We start from the raw sequence: 16,906 nt of genomic DNA, 5'->3' as shown, positions 1-16,906 counted from the left end.
CCTCCACTTAAATTTTCCGTTCGCTGTCTGTGACTCATAGTCCGCAAAAACTTTCAAAGCACACTTTGTTCCCTGCAAAGCATCGACAGTTTAAGCATCTTTGAAATTTAAGGAACAAAGTGATTCCGACATAGGATCCATCCACTTATTTAAAAAAAAACAAAACACTGAATTCATTGGTTTTATTACTTCCACCCCAAATTCTTTTTGGCATCTTTTCTCTGATCTTGGTCTCCGTTGCCTTCTGCGTCTCTCTCTCTCTCTTGCGAAGAAGGGGAGCCATATATTCTAAAGCGTGAAAAACTGAGTCCAAAAACTGGTGCAAATGATTCAGAATGCTCCTTTTAAAACTCTCCCACACACACCGTTTTTCTGCCCTGTATTAAAACTCTTCAACGTTAGAGCTTTAAAAAAGAGCTTTTCTCTCTGGCAGACGACCAAAGCCGCCACGTCTTTCTAAAGTCTAAAAAAATGTGTTTCATCTTCGTCTTGGTTTCTTGAATCCTGTTGGGGTGAATCTGATTTTTTTTTCTTTTTTAACCCAGCTTGATTATGGAATAGACAAAGGTTGATTATGGGACAGTGAGCATCGAAGGGCAGAAAACCTGTACAAATTACTCAGTGCATCGTTATCTGTTTGGGGATTACAGCAGAGATTAGACAGTTTGATGAAGGCAAAAGGTATTTGATGAAAGAATCCCGAAAAAAGCAGACGTCTTTTCATACCGAGCTTCGGCTTGGCGCAATTATAAAAATCAGGGTAAAATCTTTTATCTCTTGACAGCTGGGATGAAAGGGCTCATCATTTAATGTATTATGCCTGATATAAAGTGGCCTGGAATTAAATTTTTTGCCCATTGCTCAAAATTATGTATCATCTTCTCTCTTTTGTCCATTTTAACCTTTTAGCTGCCCATCATACAGTTTATGTCTAAAATGGTATAGGGTTTCCTTGAGCAGCAGTTGGACTAGAAGACCTCCAAGGCAGAGCTGGGTTTCAACAGGTTCTGACCAGTTCTGGAGAACTGGTAGCAGAAATTTTGAGTAGTTCGGAGAACCGGTAGTAAAAATTCTGACTGGCCCCACCCCCATCTATTCTCTGCCTGCCGAGTCCCAGCTGATCGGGAGGAAATGGGGATTTTGCAGTAACCTTCCCCTGGATTGGGGAAGGAATGGAATTTTACAGTATCCTTCCCCTGCCACGCCCACCAAGCCACATCCACAGAACTGATAGTAAAAATTTTTGAATCCCACCACTGCTCCAAGGTCTTGTCTTGTCTTGTCTTGTCTTGTCTTGTCTTGTCTTGTCTTGTCTTGTCTTGTCCTGTCCTGTCCTGTCCTGTCCTCTCCTCTCCTCTCCTCTCCTCTCCTCTCCTCTCCTCTCCTCTCCCCTTCCCCTTCCCCTTCCTCTTCCTCTTCCTCTTCCTCTTCCCATTCCATTTTTATTTCTAAAATTTATTGGCCGCCCATCCTACCATAATGTAACTCTGTGTGTCTTACACTGATATATATTATACAGTGAAAACATAAAAAGTTATTCTATTCTATTCTATTCTATTCTATTCTATTCTATTCTATTCTATTCCATTCCATTCCATTCCATTCCATTCCATTCCATTCCATTCCATTCCATTCCCTATTCTCTTCTTTTCTCCTCTTCCCTCTTCTCTTCCCTCTTCTCTATTCTATTCTATTCTATTCTATTCTATTCTATTCTATTCTATTCTATTCTATTCTATTCTATTCTATCCTATCCTATCCTATCCTATCCTATCCTATCCTATCCTATCCTATTCCATTCCATTCCATTCCTTCATGTATATGTATTTCTCTCTGTCTCCCTCTCTCTCCCCTGGTCCCCTGATGAACTTCAGGATCAGGTCAGTTTAATTTCCTTAATTTCATAGTAATTAAGTGCAAAAGAATGGTCATTCTTAGAAGGTTCCCTTTTCTTCTAGATCTAGAACCTGTTCACTTCAGTGCCCTAATGATGATTTGCGTATTTCTGGAAATGTAGTATTTAGAACAGGAAGTTGCTCATGAATATGCCCCACTGGTTTGGTTAATTGGTTGGTTGGTTGATTAATTGGTTTGTTCATTCGTTCATTCATTCATTCATTCATTCATTCATTCATTCATTCATTCATTCAAATAAGGGTCTCCTGAATATAGCCCTATTGATTCATTGATTCATTGATTCAAATAAATGGCTTGTGAATATAGGCCCTTTTCAGGAGCAGACCACACCCCAAATGCCACACCCATCTCCCTGTCCACGGAAGGTCTGAGCCATACCCAAAATACTAAGAGTGGTCCTTTCTGGACAGAGTACATAAGAAACAGAACGTTCCGGGAATTGACTACTCCATTTTGGCCACTGCTATTTCACAGAGCTGTTTGAACATTTCCTTGGCTTGATTTTCCACGTTCGTACAAAATCCCGGGGACTTCTCCTTGACAGCATTGTGCAAGTAAGACACGTACAACCGCAATGTCAATGCGTAGCAGACTCAGCAGAAGTCACTCCAGGATCCCGTCATAAAAACAGCGGTGCAGAAAATATCCCCGTATTTTTGAGTGAAAAAAGTATGAGAAGAAAATAGGTCGGCACATGTATTCCTTGAGTGAGACGGGCATCCCACAGAGAGACATAATACTCTGCTAAACCCACCACTGGTTCGCACATCATGATAAACCGTGTTTCAGCATGATGTGTCTTTGCTTCTTTCTATTCTGACAAAAGGATGAAGAGGCAACTGTCATCATACACTTCCATTTTCACTTCATTAATTTTGTCTTCTGTGTGAAAAAAGGACCGGGGCTAATTCCCGTCATATTTGGATCTTTTCTTTAATATTAGAGAAGACAGTTTGTAGAGTTTCACTTATAATTAAATTACGCTATTGTGCTGAGAATTATTGGTAAACAAGTAGAAATAATGTAGAGGAAGAAGTTCCTAAGGGCTGTATTTTTTTAAAAGTAATTTTTAAAGAGATTATAATTGTCGTACTGTACAAGCTAAAGGAAGCTTAGAAGGTACAAAGAAAAAGAAAAAAAATATATAAAGGTGTTGGAAGCCATGTCCTTCTGGATTCAGTTCAGGGGTGGGTTCTAATTTTTTTTTACTACCGGTTCTGTGGGTGTGGCTTATTTTGTGGGCGTGGTTTGATGGCCATGTGACAATTCTTTAGGATTTAGCAGAGGTACTGGTCTACCAAGCTTTTAACTGCTTGCAGAGCTGTACCGGTCTATCCATTTGTTCTTGGAGCGTTCCGGTCTACCCATTTGTTTTTGGAGGCACCGGTCTACCCATTTGTTTTTGGAGGCACCGGTCTACTCATTTATTTTTGGAAGCACCGGTCTACTCATTTGTTTTTGGAGGCACCGGTCTACTCATTTGTTTTTGGAAGCACCGGTCGTCTCATTTATTTTTGGAGGCACCGGTCTACCCATTTGTTTTTGGAGGCACCGGTCTACCCATTTATTTTTGGAGGCACCGGTCTACTCATTTATTTTTGGAAGCACCGGTCTACTCATTTGTTTTTGGAGGCACCGGTCTACTCATTTGTTTTTGGAGGCACCGGTCTACTCATTTATTTTTGGAGGCACCGGTCTACCCATTTGTTTTTGGAGGCACCGGTCTACTCATTTGTTTTTGGAGGCACCGGTCTACTCATTTATTTTTGGAGGCACCGGTCTACCCATTTGTTTTTGGAGGCACCGGTCTACCACCACACTGCCTTTTAACACTGATCAGCTGTAGGGTGGCCCTTTGAAGCCCCACGGCAAGAGTTTAAACAGCTTTTTTCCTTCTAGTCGATCAGCTGGGACTCGGGAGGAAGCGAATAGATTGGGGGCGGGGCCAAATAAAAGGTAAGAATAACGTGGGGGTGGGAGGCCCCAGCTCCCGAACAAAGAGAACCGGTTTGGTGACGTCATATTGTTACCGCTACCGGCTCGGCCGAACCGGGAGTAACCCACCACTGGTCAGTTCCAAGTGGGGAGAAAAACACTGGAAACATGGTGGCTGCTTAGAAAGTTGATTTTTAACGGTGGACAGGATCACATGCCTTGAAGATCTTGGGTGAAGAGAAAAAAAGGAAGAGATGCTGAGAGTGCCAGAGTTTTATACCCTCTCTGGGCTTTTGAATTTGAGCTTGTATTCTGACTGGTTGTCAGACTCCCATGAGGCCATGCAGGGGTAACTTTGTAGGTTGTGTTTCTGAGTCCCAAGCTTGGTTGACTTTTGCTGGGTGATGATGTAATGAAGGGGCTTTGGGCAATTCCTACTATGGCTCTGCCTGAAGGACGTAGATCTTTGTTATATTGAATAGACTGGCCTTAATGGCCCATTGACAAAGGGGGGGGGGGGCTGAGTTTCTGCCTCCCTTTTAGGGGAAATATTCTGCCCTTTTAATATCTCCTAAAATATTTCATATTTCTAGGAGAGGGGTAGGTGCTAACTTCCTACAAAGAATATAGAAAAAGGAAAAGGAAAAGGAAAGAAATATATATTCCCAGGTTTTCATCACAAGTATAACAATTTTAGTAACATTTCACGACCTCTTAAATTCTAACCATGATCTCTTCATTTCTTATCTATAAACAAACTGATAAAATATCATCACTTCAGTCTTGGTGTGAAGAGTTCATTAACGGTTGCCAGAAATAACATACGCATTTTTCCTTTAATCAAATAAACCAACTTGTAAAATTCCTTCATTGTACTCTTAACAGTCTTAATCTTTATTCCATTCAAGTAATTCAATGTTCAGGTACTGTTCTAGAACTCAATTTCTTTTCATTCTTTTTTTACCCTTCCTCACAAGATTCAACTTCGCTTTAGAAAATCTCTTTTGTAAATCCAATATAAAAGAATTATCCAGGTTACTCGGCTTATCCGTAATTCACTTTTGATTAACATTGGCATTAACTGGTTCAGTTTAACCGGTTTAATCAGCATTAACTATTTTATATGCCCAGTGAAACATATTTTTCTATGTCATTGACATAGTTGACACTTTTTCTAGTGTCAACTCTGTCTTGTCAAAACATCTTTTGCACACAGTCTATCCATAGAAGCAAACATCACTCTTGACATTAACAATATTAACTTCTGATTCCAGTTTTCAAAAGTATCTTTCAGTATTTCAGTATTTCCAATGTTATAATATTCTATGCCAGTCTGTAGCCATTCAGTCTTTTTATTTATTTATTTATTTATTTATTTATTTATTTATTTATTTATTTATTTATTTATTTATTTATTGGATTTATATGCCGCCCTTCTCCGGAGACTCAGGGAGGCTTACAATGTGTTAAGCAATAGCCTTCATACTTTTGTATATACCTGCTTAGTAGAGCTTTCGGGCCCCCCAAGTGGTTTTCTATTTTATACAAAGTCAGCTTATTGCCCCCACAATCCGGGTCCTCATTTTACCTACCTCGGAAGGATGGAAGGCTGAGTCAACCTTGAGCCTGGTGAGATTTGAACTTGCAGTAATTGCAGGCAGCTGGTGCTACTTAACAGCACTTTAGTCCACTGCACCACCAAGGCTCATGTTCTTTAATTAAGTTCTTTAATTAAAGTTCTCTCTAATATCTATTTTTTGAAAATGTTTACCTCTTTTATATTAAAAACAAGCCAATCTCCCATGAGAAGAATCCTTATAATTAATTCCCAAATTTTATTTCAAATATCTAGACCCTTCCTTCACTCTCCTCCTCTCCCTCTCCCGTTTCCCGTCTCCCGTTTCCCATTTCCCTCTGTCATTTTCCCCTTCCCCTTCCTGTCTCCTTCACTTCCCGTTTATCCCTCCCCCTCTCCTCCTTCTCCCTTCCCTCTCCCCCACCCTTCCCCTTCTTCTCTCCCTTCGCTCCCCCTCCCCTCTTCCCCTCCTTTCCTCTCCTTCCTCACCTGACCCCTTCATAGTCCCCTCCCCTTCTTTATGCCCCTCCCTTACCTTCTCTCCAGTTCCCATCCTCTCACTCTCCCCCTCACACACTCCTACCCCCTTCTCCTTCTGCCTTTCCATTTTCCCCTCCCCACACTCTCCCCCCTTTCATTCCTGTCCCACTGCCTCCTCCCCTCCCTCCCACCCTCCCACTCTTCCCCTCCCTCTCCCCATCTTCCCCTCCCTCCCTTTTTCTCTCCTCCACCACTTGCTCTACCACTCCTCTCCTCCACTACCCTCTCTCTCCTCTCCCTAACCCTTCCCCTCATGATCCCCCTTTTCTTCCCCTTCCCTATTCTCCTCCCTGTGCCCCCTCTTCCTCTCTCTCCATCTCCCTGACTCTCCCTCTTATCCTGATCCTGATTCTCAACTTCACCCTCAACCTGAACTCAACCCAAACTCTCAATTATTATTATTATTATTATTATTATTATTATTATTATTATTATTATTATTATTATTATTATTATTTGAATTTCTATACCGCCCTTCTCCCGAAGGACTCAGGGTGGTGAACAGAATAAGATTTCATATACATATAATTTTTTTTTATAAACAGTAAATAATAAATTGAGTCAACTTGGTGTATCTGCTAAGACCTTGGCATAGAATTTAGATGTTTATGCTAGCCCTGCTTGTTGAAACAGAAAGGTCTTCAGGGCATGTCGGAAAGTGTGAAGATCTGGGATTATTCGTATTCCAGGGGGTATTTTGTTCCAAAGAGTAGGTGCCGCCACAGAGAAGGCTCTCTCCCTTGGAACTACTAGACGACATTGTTTTAACGATGGTACTATGAGTAGGCCTACTCTGTGAGAGCATATTGGTTGGTGGGAGGTTATCGGTTGCAGCAGGTGGTCTCGTAAGTACTCAGGTCCTAAGCCATGGAGCACTTTAAAGGTAAGAACCAACATCTTGAAGTGCACTCGGAAGGCCACTGGAAGCCAGTGCAGCTCGCGTAGAAGAGGTGTTACATGTGAGCGCCACTTACCCCACTGACTGCTGGTTACAAAAAAAGGGAAGGTTCCCCAGAGTCCAGGAGCCTCTGTGAAGACCAACCGGTCCCTTGGGAGGCATCTTCACTCTGATAACTGATAACTGGCAGCAACTGACAGTTTAGCCTGCAGGTGTGAAGTCATAAAGCCACCAGAATCCCCAAGGAGATGACCCGCCTCCCTTTATCCTCCTGTCAGAGGTCACCGGCTCCACCTTTTCTACCTTCACCAATGCCAGGCAAACTCTAGGAAGCTACCAAACACCAATCCCTCAAAGCTTCTCTTTGGGTGTGGGCTGCCTATAGCAGTGTTTCTCAACCTTGGCCACCTGAAGATGCGTGGACTTCAACATCCAGAATTCCCCAGCCAGCTGGCTGGGGAATTCTGGGTGTTATTTTTATTTTATTTTATTTTTTATTTTTGAATTTGTATACCACCCTTCTCCCTGAGGACTCAGGGCGGTGAACAGCCAGATAAAAACATCAAATACAAACATTAAAACACATTTAAAAATATATATAGATTTGGCCCCATTAATTAAAACGATAAGCAAAACAGAACAATTAAAAAACCCTTAAAAAGAAAATTAAGCCAGCCCGGCTTGTTGAAAAAAGAAAGTTTTAAGGGCTCGGCGGAAGGCACTGAGGTCATGGATTCTCCTTATCTCAGGGGGCAACTGATTCCAGAGGGTAGGTGCCCCCACAGAGAAGGCCCTCCCCCTGGGGGTCACCAGCCTGCATTGTTTGGCTGATGGCACCCCGAGGAGGCCCTCTCTGTGGGAGCGCACGGGTCGATGGGAGGTCGTCGGTGGCAGCAGGCGGTCTCGAAGATAGCTAGGCCCTATGCCATGGAGCGCTTTAAAGGTGATAACCAACACCTTGAAGCGCACCCGGAAGACCACCGGGAGCCAGTGCAGTTCACGCAGGAGCGGTGTTACATGGGAGCGCCACGCTGCTCCCGTCACTACCCGCGCTGCTGCGTTCTGGACCAGTTGGAGCCTCTGGGTGCTCCTCAATGGGAGCCCCATGTAGAGAGCATTGCAGTAATCAAGGCGAGAGGTTACGAGGGCATGAGTGACTGTGCACAAGGAATCCCGATCAAGAAAGGGCCGCAACTGGCGGATCAGGCGAACCTGATAAAAGGTCCCCCTGGTTACAGCCGTCAGATGTTCCTCCAAGGACAGCTGCGTATCCAGGAGGACTCCCAGATTGCGAGCCCTCTCTGTGGGGGCCAAAGACTCGCCCCCAATAGTCAGTGATGGAGTCAACTGACCATATCGGGATGCCGGGAACCACAGCCACTCAGTCTTGGAAGGGTTGAGCTTGAGCCTGTTCCTCCCCATCCAGGTCCGTACAGCCTCCAGGCACTGGGACATCACTTCAAGGGCATCGTTGGGGTGGCCTGGGATGGAGATGTACAGCTGAGTATCATCAGCGTACTGATGGTATCTCACCCCAAAGCCACGGATGATCTCGCCCAGCGGCTTCACATAAATGTTGAACAGGAGGGGCGAGAGGACCGACCCCTGAGGCACTCCACATATAAGAGGCCTCGAGGTCGACCTCTGCCCCCCTGCCAACACGAACTGCGACCGGTCGGAGAGAAAGGAGGAGAACCACCGTAACACGGTGCCCCCCATCCCCAACTCTTCCAACCGGTGCAGCATGATACCATGGTCGATGGTATCAAAAGCCGCTGAGAGGTCTAACAGGACCAGAACAGAGGAGCAACCCCTGTCCCGAGCCCTCCAGAGATCATCAACCAACGCGACCAATGCCGTTTCCGTGCTGTGCCCAGGCCTGAAACCAGACTGGAACGGATCCAGATAGGATGTTTCCTCCAGGAATTGCGGGAACTGTCGCGTGACCACACTCTCAACAACCTTCACCAGGAAGCGAAGGTTGGAGACAGGACGGTAGTTGGCCAATATTGCCGGATCCAGGGACGGCTTCTTGAGGAGAGGCCTCACCACCGCCTCTTTCAAGGCCGTGGGGAAGTAACCCTCACTCAACGAAGCGTTGATAACACCCTGGAGCCAGCCTCGTGTAACCTCCCGGGAGGCCAGTACCAACCAGGAGGGACACGGGTCCAGTAAACATGTGGCCGCACTAAGTCTCCCCAAAATCCTGTCCACATCATCGGGAGTCACAGCATCAAACTCCTCCCAGATAACATTCTCAAGACTATTCCTCGTCACCCTGCCCTGATCTACCCAGTCAGAGTCCAAGTCCCCCCGGATCTGAGCGATTTTGTCATGCAGGTATTGTCCGAAATCCTCCGCCCTGCCTTTCAAGGGATCCTCCCGCGCTCCCAGGTGGAGCAGGGAGCGGGTTACCCTGAACAGGGCAGCCAGACAATTCCCTGATGACGCAATAGAGGCGGAAAAGTAATTGAACTTTGCCGTCTTTATCGCCACTAGGTAGGTTTTAATATGCGACCTTACCAGTGTTCGGTCAGATTCAGCGCGACTGGCCCTCCAACCGCTCTCTAGGCGTCTTTTTCCGGCGTTTCATCTCCCTCAGCTCCTCGGTGAACCAAGGAGCCGCGAGGGATCGACACTGGGTCAGAGGCCGCAAAGACACGACTCGATCCAAGGCCCCACCAGCCGCCCGGTCCCAGGCAGCTACTAGGTCCTCGGCCGAGTCGTGTGCCAGATCATCAGGAATTGGCCCAAGCTCCATCTGGAACCTATCAGGATCCATCAGGCGCCTGGGGCGGACCCATCTAATTGGGTCCGCCTCCCTGCGGTGGGGTGTAGCGGTACGAAGGTCCAGACGAAGGAGTGAGTGATCTGACCATGACAAGGGTTCCATATCTATATCCCCTATAACAAGATCACTCAACCACTGGCCAGAGACAAAAATCAAGTCTAGAGTGTGCCCCCCCCCCCGTGAGTGGGGCCATGAACTAACTGGGTCAGGTCCATGGCCGTCATGGAAGCCATGAACTCCCGAGCCATCCCAGACGTTTCACCAACAGATGGCAAGTTGAAATCACCCATGACCATAAGCCTGGGTGTATCAACTGCCACCGCGGCTATCACTTCGAGTAGCTCAGGCAGGGCTGCTGCCACGCGGCAGGGAAGTCCACGCATCTTCAGGTGGCCAAGGTTGAGAAACACTGCTATAGAAGCTCTGCTGGATTGACTGAGGAGGACTCATTGGGGCAGCTATAGGTCAACTTCTCATCTGCTTTTATATTGTTTTGGTTTTTTTTTCGTTTTGTCCCAGATCCCAATTTGGATTTAAGGTTTTGCCTGCCAGAAGAAATGGAACACAAACGCTGATCTTAAGATATTGGAAAGGTTAAAATATATATATATATTGGGGATGTAAAAGTTATGGACAGGTGCAGATCATTTAATATAAGTTTATGGGTTAGAAGAAGGACATTACTTAAACTTTTATATTTTGTTTTAAATTATATTAATCCTATATTAAAGAATGTTTTGTTGAAGATTAAATATAAACTTGTGGGTTATAAGGAAAATATAAGTGGTGCAAGGTGAAAATATGTGTAAATTTTTTAAAAAACTTTTTAATAAAAAAAAAGATATTGGAAAGGGTCATTCCTGCCTTGTCTTTTCTCTAGTATTTGGGCTTTGGTGTACAGAAGCCAAAGCAGGGTGCCTTCTAATGACGTCTAGTCCAGGGGTCTCCAACTTTGGCAACTTTTAAGACCTGTGGACTTCAACTCCCAGAATTCCTCAGCCAGCAAGCTGTGGAGTTGAAGTCCACAGCTCTTGAAGTTGCCAAGGTTGGAGACCCCTGGTCTAGTCTAATGAAAAGAAGGACTAGGAGTGACTTGAAAGCAGCATTCTAATATTTGAGGGGTTGCCACAATGAAGAGGGAGACCACCTGTTCTCAGAATAGAACAGAATACCAGAGTTGGAAGGGACCTTGGAGATCTTCTAATCCAACCCCCCTTGCATAAGCAGGAGACCCCATACCATTCTAGACCCTCTATCGTTCTCCAAAGCACCTGAAGACAGGACACGAAGCAATAGAAGGAAATTATTCAAGGAGAGATCCAACTAGAACTAAGGAGAAATTTCCTGACAGTGTGCTCACTGTCTGGAATGGCATAGGGTCTCCTGCTTGAGCAGGTTGGACTAGAAGACCTCCAAGGTCCCTTCTAATTCTGTTATTCATCCAAGGAGAATTACAGAGGGAACTGAGCCATGATTGGGCAATTTATCCTTAATTCTAGGTTATTTCTCTCATTGATAAATTTCCCTCCATTGCTTCTTGTCCTTGTCTTCAGGTGCTTTGGAGAATAAGTTGACCCCCTTATTCTAAGTCTAAGGAACATTTCTGCCCTTGTTTATAAAGCAGCTTCTAAATATTTTCTTCAAGGCTACCTCCATGCCTCTCTTACATCTCTATTTTCTCTATTATTCAAAAATAATTCCTTTCCTTCACTGACCAAGAGCTGGTAGAAAAAAAGTGGAAGGGATACCCTTAAACTAACAGGTTAGCTCTGAAGAGCTCTTCCTTGCTAAGAAAATTATTTAACTGGCCTACTACTTGTTTTTTTTCTTCACAGCTATAGCCTCTTTCTCGGGTTAAATGCAAGGCCCCATTAAAGGAGGTTTTGAAAGCAATCTGATTGGAACTTGAATTTTTGCCAACATTTTTTTGCCGTTTTTTTTTAAAACAGTAAAAGAAAGAAAAATCACTACAGGTAGTCCTCAGCTTGCAAACACAATGCAGCCCGAAATTTATGTTGCTAAGGGAGACATTTCAGGGGTGAAATGCTCCCGGTTCAGACCGGATCGCCCGATCCGGTAGCGATGTTGGCGGGTGGTTCGGAGAACCGGTAGCAAAAATCCCTGTCCCCCCCCCCATGCCCAGCTGAGCCACACAATCATCAGAGGCTTTTTTTTTTTACTTTTAAAAGCATTTTTTCCTCTGCCGAAAAAATGCTTTTAAAAGTAAAAAAAAAAAGCCTCTGATGATCGTGCAGCTCAGCTGGGACCGTCAGAGCCTTTTAAAAGCATTTTTTCTACAACCTCTTTACTTTTTTAAAAAGTTAAAAAAAAAAAGTTGGCTACGCCTACCCAGTCACATTACCCCACCCCCTCACCAAGCCACGCCCACAAAACCGGTAGTAACAAATTTTACATTTCACCACTTGTTAAGTGAGTTTTGCCCCATTTTACGACCTTTCTTGCCACGGTTGTTAAGCAAATCATTCCAGTGGTTCATTTAGTAACTTGGTTGTTAAGTGAATCTGGCTTCACCCATTGATTTTGCTTGTCAGAAGGTCACAAAAGGGGACGACAGGACCTTGGGATACTGTAACCGTCATAAATATGAATCAGTTGTCGAGCGTCTGAATTTTGAACCCATGACCATGGGGATGCTGCAAGGGTTGTAAGGGTGAAAAACAGTCATCACAACGCTATCCAAAATAGGACTAAAAGATGTGCAAACTGCACATCATAATTCGGGGAAACCAAATGCGCCAGTTTGGTGGACTCTCATAAAATGTCTTAGCTGAACCTCAGTAAATTAAGATTTGAATTTGGTTGAGAATAACTTTTCCCCTTGAATGTGTATACAGGTAGTCCTTGACTTACAAAAGCACAACTGGACCAGAATTTCCATTATTAACACATTAACACATTAACATAGTTGGAAGGGATCTTGTGGGTCATCTAGTCCTACCCCCCACCCAAGCAGGAGACCCTACACCATTTCTGACAGATGGCAGTCCAGTCTCTTCTTGAAAGAGTTGAAGCTTCTTGAAGCTCCCACAACTTCCGAAGGCAGCTTCTGTTCCATGGGTTGATTGCTCTCACTGTCAGAAAATTCCTCCTTATTTCCAGGTTGAATCTCTCCTTGTTCAGTTTCCATCCATTATTCCTTCTCTGGCCTTCGGGTGCTTTGGAAAATAGCTTAACCCTCTTCCTCCTCTCTGGGGCAGCCCCTCAAATATTGGAAGACTGCTATCATGTCTTCCCTGGTCCTTCTCTTCACTAGGCTAGTCATGCCTAGTTCCTGCAACTGTTCTTCATATGTTTTAGCCTCCAGTCCCCCAATCATCCTGGTTGCTCTTCTCTGCACTTTTTCTAGAGTCTCAACATCTTTTTTATAGTGTGGTTATAGTGAGTAAGGTGTGGCCTTACTAAGGCTTTACAGAGTGGTATTAGTACCTCCCTTGATCTTGATTGTATCCCTCTGTTAATGCAGTTTAGGATTGCACTGGCTTTTTTGGCTGCCACTGCACACTGCTGGCTCATATTTAACTGGTTGTCCACTAACACTCCAAGATCCCTCTCACAGTTTCTGCTATTAAGCCTCGTTTCACCCAGTCTATATGTGTACTTTTGGTTTTTCTTGCCTAAGTGTAAGACTTTATTTTTCTCTACATTGAATTTCTCTACATTGAATTTATTAAGGAGGACACTTAAATGAGTCACACCTGATTATTAGGACCTTTTTTTGCCGAGGTTGCTGAGTAAATCACTGCAGTTGTTAAGTGAATCATGCCATCGTTAATCTGGGTTCCCCCACCGACTTTGCTTGTCAGAAGCCAGCTGGGAACGTCACAAATGGCCATCGTGTGAACCTGGAACTCTGCGACCATCATAAATATATCCTGATGGCCAAAGAGCCTGAATTTTGATCATGTGACCGTGGGGAATGTTGCGATGGTCGTAAGTGTGAGGACTGGTCACTTTGGGTCAATCACCAGGAGATGGTGAGTTCTAGCCTTGCCTTAGGCATGAAACCTGTCTGGGTGACTTTGGGCCAATCACCAGGAGACAGTGAGTTCTAGTCCTGCCTTAGGCATGAAAGCCAGCTGGGTGACTTTGGGCCAGTCACTCTCAGCCCAACTCATCTCACAAGAAAATAAGAGAAGCAGGAAGGTGTGTTGTCTATCTTTGCTGCCATGAGTTATTTGTAAAAATAATAAAGGTGGGATATTGGCTCTACTTACGGTGTCACGAAGGCAAGATTAGCGAAAGTTCTCAAAAGACTTTGAATTTTCCCCCATCCTTCCAAAATTATATCAAAGTGTGCCAGTCTGTGCCGAGCCTTCCCTTATTGGCCAAACCCTTTACTTCCAGCCCAACAGCTAAATTCTGAACCCCACCAGCCAATTAAGCATTGCTTTGGAGGCTGCTGGTGGTTGAAAGGGACACTTTGAATGGCTCCGAATGCAGCAGGTTGCAAAGACATAATCAGGATGACAGGAACAATTAGCCATTCATAATTCTTTATAGCAGCTGATTAAAATCTCTTTATCCTGCTTACCGAGATCAGAAGGTCACATGGCTAGGAAGTAAAAAAAAAAAAACGAATTACTGATCTGGTGATAGATAACCAGATAAAAAGAAGCTGACCTTAGTTCTGACAAATCAAATTCTTTTTTAAAATTTCTCAGTATAATTTCTGCAGGGACATGGTGGCTCAGTGGCTAAGATGCTGAGCTTGTCGATCGAAAGGTCGGCCGTTCAACGGTTCGAATCCCCAGTGCTGCGTAACGGGGTGAGTTCCCATTCCTTGTCCCAGCTTCTGCCAACCTAACAGTTCGAAAGCAGGTAAAAAATGCAAGTAGAAAAATAGGAACCACCTTTGGTGGGAAGGTAACAGAGTTCCATGCGCCTTTGGCGTTGAGTCATGCCGGCCACATGACCACGGAGACGTCTTCGGACAGCGCTGGCTCTTCGGCTTTGAAACGGAGATGAGCACCGCCCCCTAGAGATGGGAACGACTAGCACATATGTGCGAGGGGAACCTTTATCTTTACCTATAATTTCTGTAGACTAATCTACCCGTTCTTGGGTCTATAGAAAAACAAATAGGCTAAAATATATATACATATTTTTAACGCATCCACCCACGCTATTCAACACTTTTCGGTGCCTTTCTGCTTTTGAAAATTACACTGAGCTGTGTAGTTCTTTCTTGATATGTTGCCTTGGTGTTTTTTTAGTTGGCATACATTTAGCTTTTTAAAACCTGTAAAATTCCCAAATGAAAGCAGGTCACCTTATTACTAACTTCATTATGCTCATTTGGGGACTGGCCTTTATGGTGTCTGCCTTGTTTTATGTCTGAAAGTATTTGAAACTTTGGTAGCAAATGGAGATCTGCAGAGGGAGTGCCAAAAATAATAAAATATAAAAGAATGAAAGAATAAAAGAATAAAAGAAAATAAAAGAATAAAAGAAAATAAAGATAGCAGCTGTAATGCATGACAAAAGCATCAAGGCTTCTTCATGCAGCCATGGCCAACTTCTGGGCTCTTTCAACACTTGAGTAGACACCCAACTTCTTGGATATCTCTTTTGTCTGAAGCATCACCTCCATGCCTCAGAAATCTCAAGCTTGAGATTGGCTTGGATTTCTGGAATTTGTTGACAGGGAAGCTGCTTTGATGAGTTAAACTCGCTGCTCCTCAGCCTTAAGATGTCCAGCTCAGTGTTTCCTCAACCAACTTTAAGATGGGTGGACTTCAAGAACTAGACTGGAAGTTGAGTCATGGCAACTGGATTTCTTTTCTTTCTTGATTTGAAACGTTTCACTGCTTATCCAAGGAACTTCTTCAATTTCTGAGGAAATTGAATAGGGGGATCCTATATATGTCCTCTGGGGTGGATTCATTTTCATCTAATGCAGAGCTGGCTGGGGAATTCTGGGAGTTGAAGTCCACACATTGTCCAGCGGCCAAGGTTGAGAAACACTGATCTAATGAATCTATTCAGTTAGGTGGGAAATGAAACTACCCTGGAGGACATACATGAGGTCCCCCTAACCAATGTGCTCAAAATGAAGCTCCTTGGATCAACAGCAAAACGTTTCAAACCAAAAAAGAGAAGAAGTCCTGTTCCCATGACTCAACTTCAGATAACTCTACCTGGATGACTGAAAATCTTAATTGACATTCAGGTCCCAGAATTCCCCACCCGCCATGCTGGAGATGCCATTGAACTGAACATCTTAAGAACATCTGAATGTTGAGCCAAAGACTGGGTGCTGCCATCTTGCATACAATGGCTCTGGTTTAAGCTGGCCTTGGTCAGCAAACATCTCCCTGCTGAATCTCTAGCATGTTTGCTATTTTCATGATGTTCACTTTTAACCTCTCCTAGTGAACCTTCTATAGAATAGAATAGAGAAGAGAAGAGAAGAGAAGAGAAGAGAGTAGAAGAGAAGGGAAGGGAAGGGAAGGGAAGAGAGAAGAGAGAAGAGAGAAGAGAGAAGAGAGAAGAGAGAAGAGAGCAGAACAGAACAGAACAGAACAGAACAGAACAGAACAGAACAGAGAATAGAATAGAATAGAGACCAGAGACCAGAGACCAGAGACCAGAGACCAGAGACCAGAGACCAGAGACCAGAGACCAGAGACCAGAGACCAGAGACCAGAATAGAATAGAATAGAATAGAATAGAATAGAATAGAATAGAGAAGAGAAGAGAAGAGAAGAGAAGAGAAGAGAAGAGAAGAGAAGAGAAGAGAAGAGAAGAGAAGAGAAGAGAAGAGAAGAGAAGAGAGAGTAGAAGGGGAGGGGAGGGGAGAGGAGGGGAGAGGAGAGGAGAGGAGAGGAGAGGGGGGGGAGGGGAGGGGAGAGGAGAGGAGAGGAGAGGAGAGGGGAGGAGAGGAGAGGAGAGGAGAGGAGAGGAGAGGAGAGGAGAGGGGAGGGGAGAGGGGAGAGAGGAGAGGGGAGAGAGGAGAGAGAAGAGAAGGGAGGGGAGAGAAGGGAGGGGAGGGGAGGGGAGGGGAGAGGAGAGGAGAGGAGAGGAGAGAACAGAGAACAGAGAACAGAGAACAGAGAACAGGGAAGGGAAGGGAAGGGACTTTGGAGGTCTTCTAGTCCAGCCCACTGCTCAAGCAGGAGACCCAAGACCATTTCAGACAAGTGACTGTCCAGTCTCTTCTTAAAAACCTCCAGTGATGGGGAGTGCCCATGATTTCTCGTGGCAAGCTGTTCCACTGGTTAATTGTCCT

Source organism: Pituophis catenifer, unplaced genomic scaffold, assembly GCF_029215685.1.
Source record: "Pituophis catenifer annectens isolate HBS135680 unplaced genomic scaffold, rPitCat1.0.hap2 SCAF_13, whole genome shotgun sequence".
In the NCBI taxonomy this organism is placed as follows: domain Eukaryota; kingdom Metazoa; phylum Chordata; class Lepidosauria; order Squamata; family Colubridae; genus Pituophis; species Pituophis catenifer.
The sequence above is the reverse complement of the archived record's forward strand: the minus strand, read 5'-3'. Positions refer to the sequence as shown.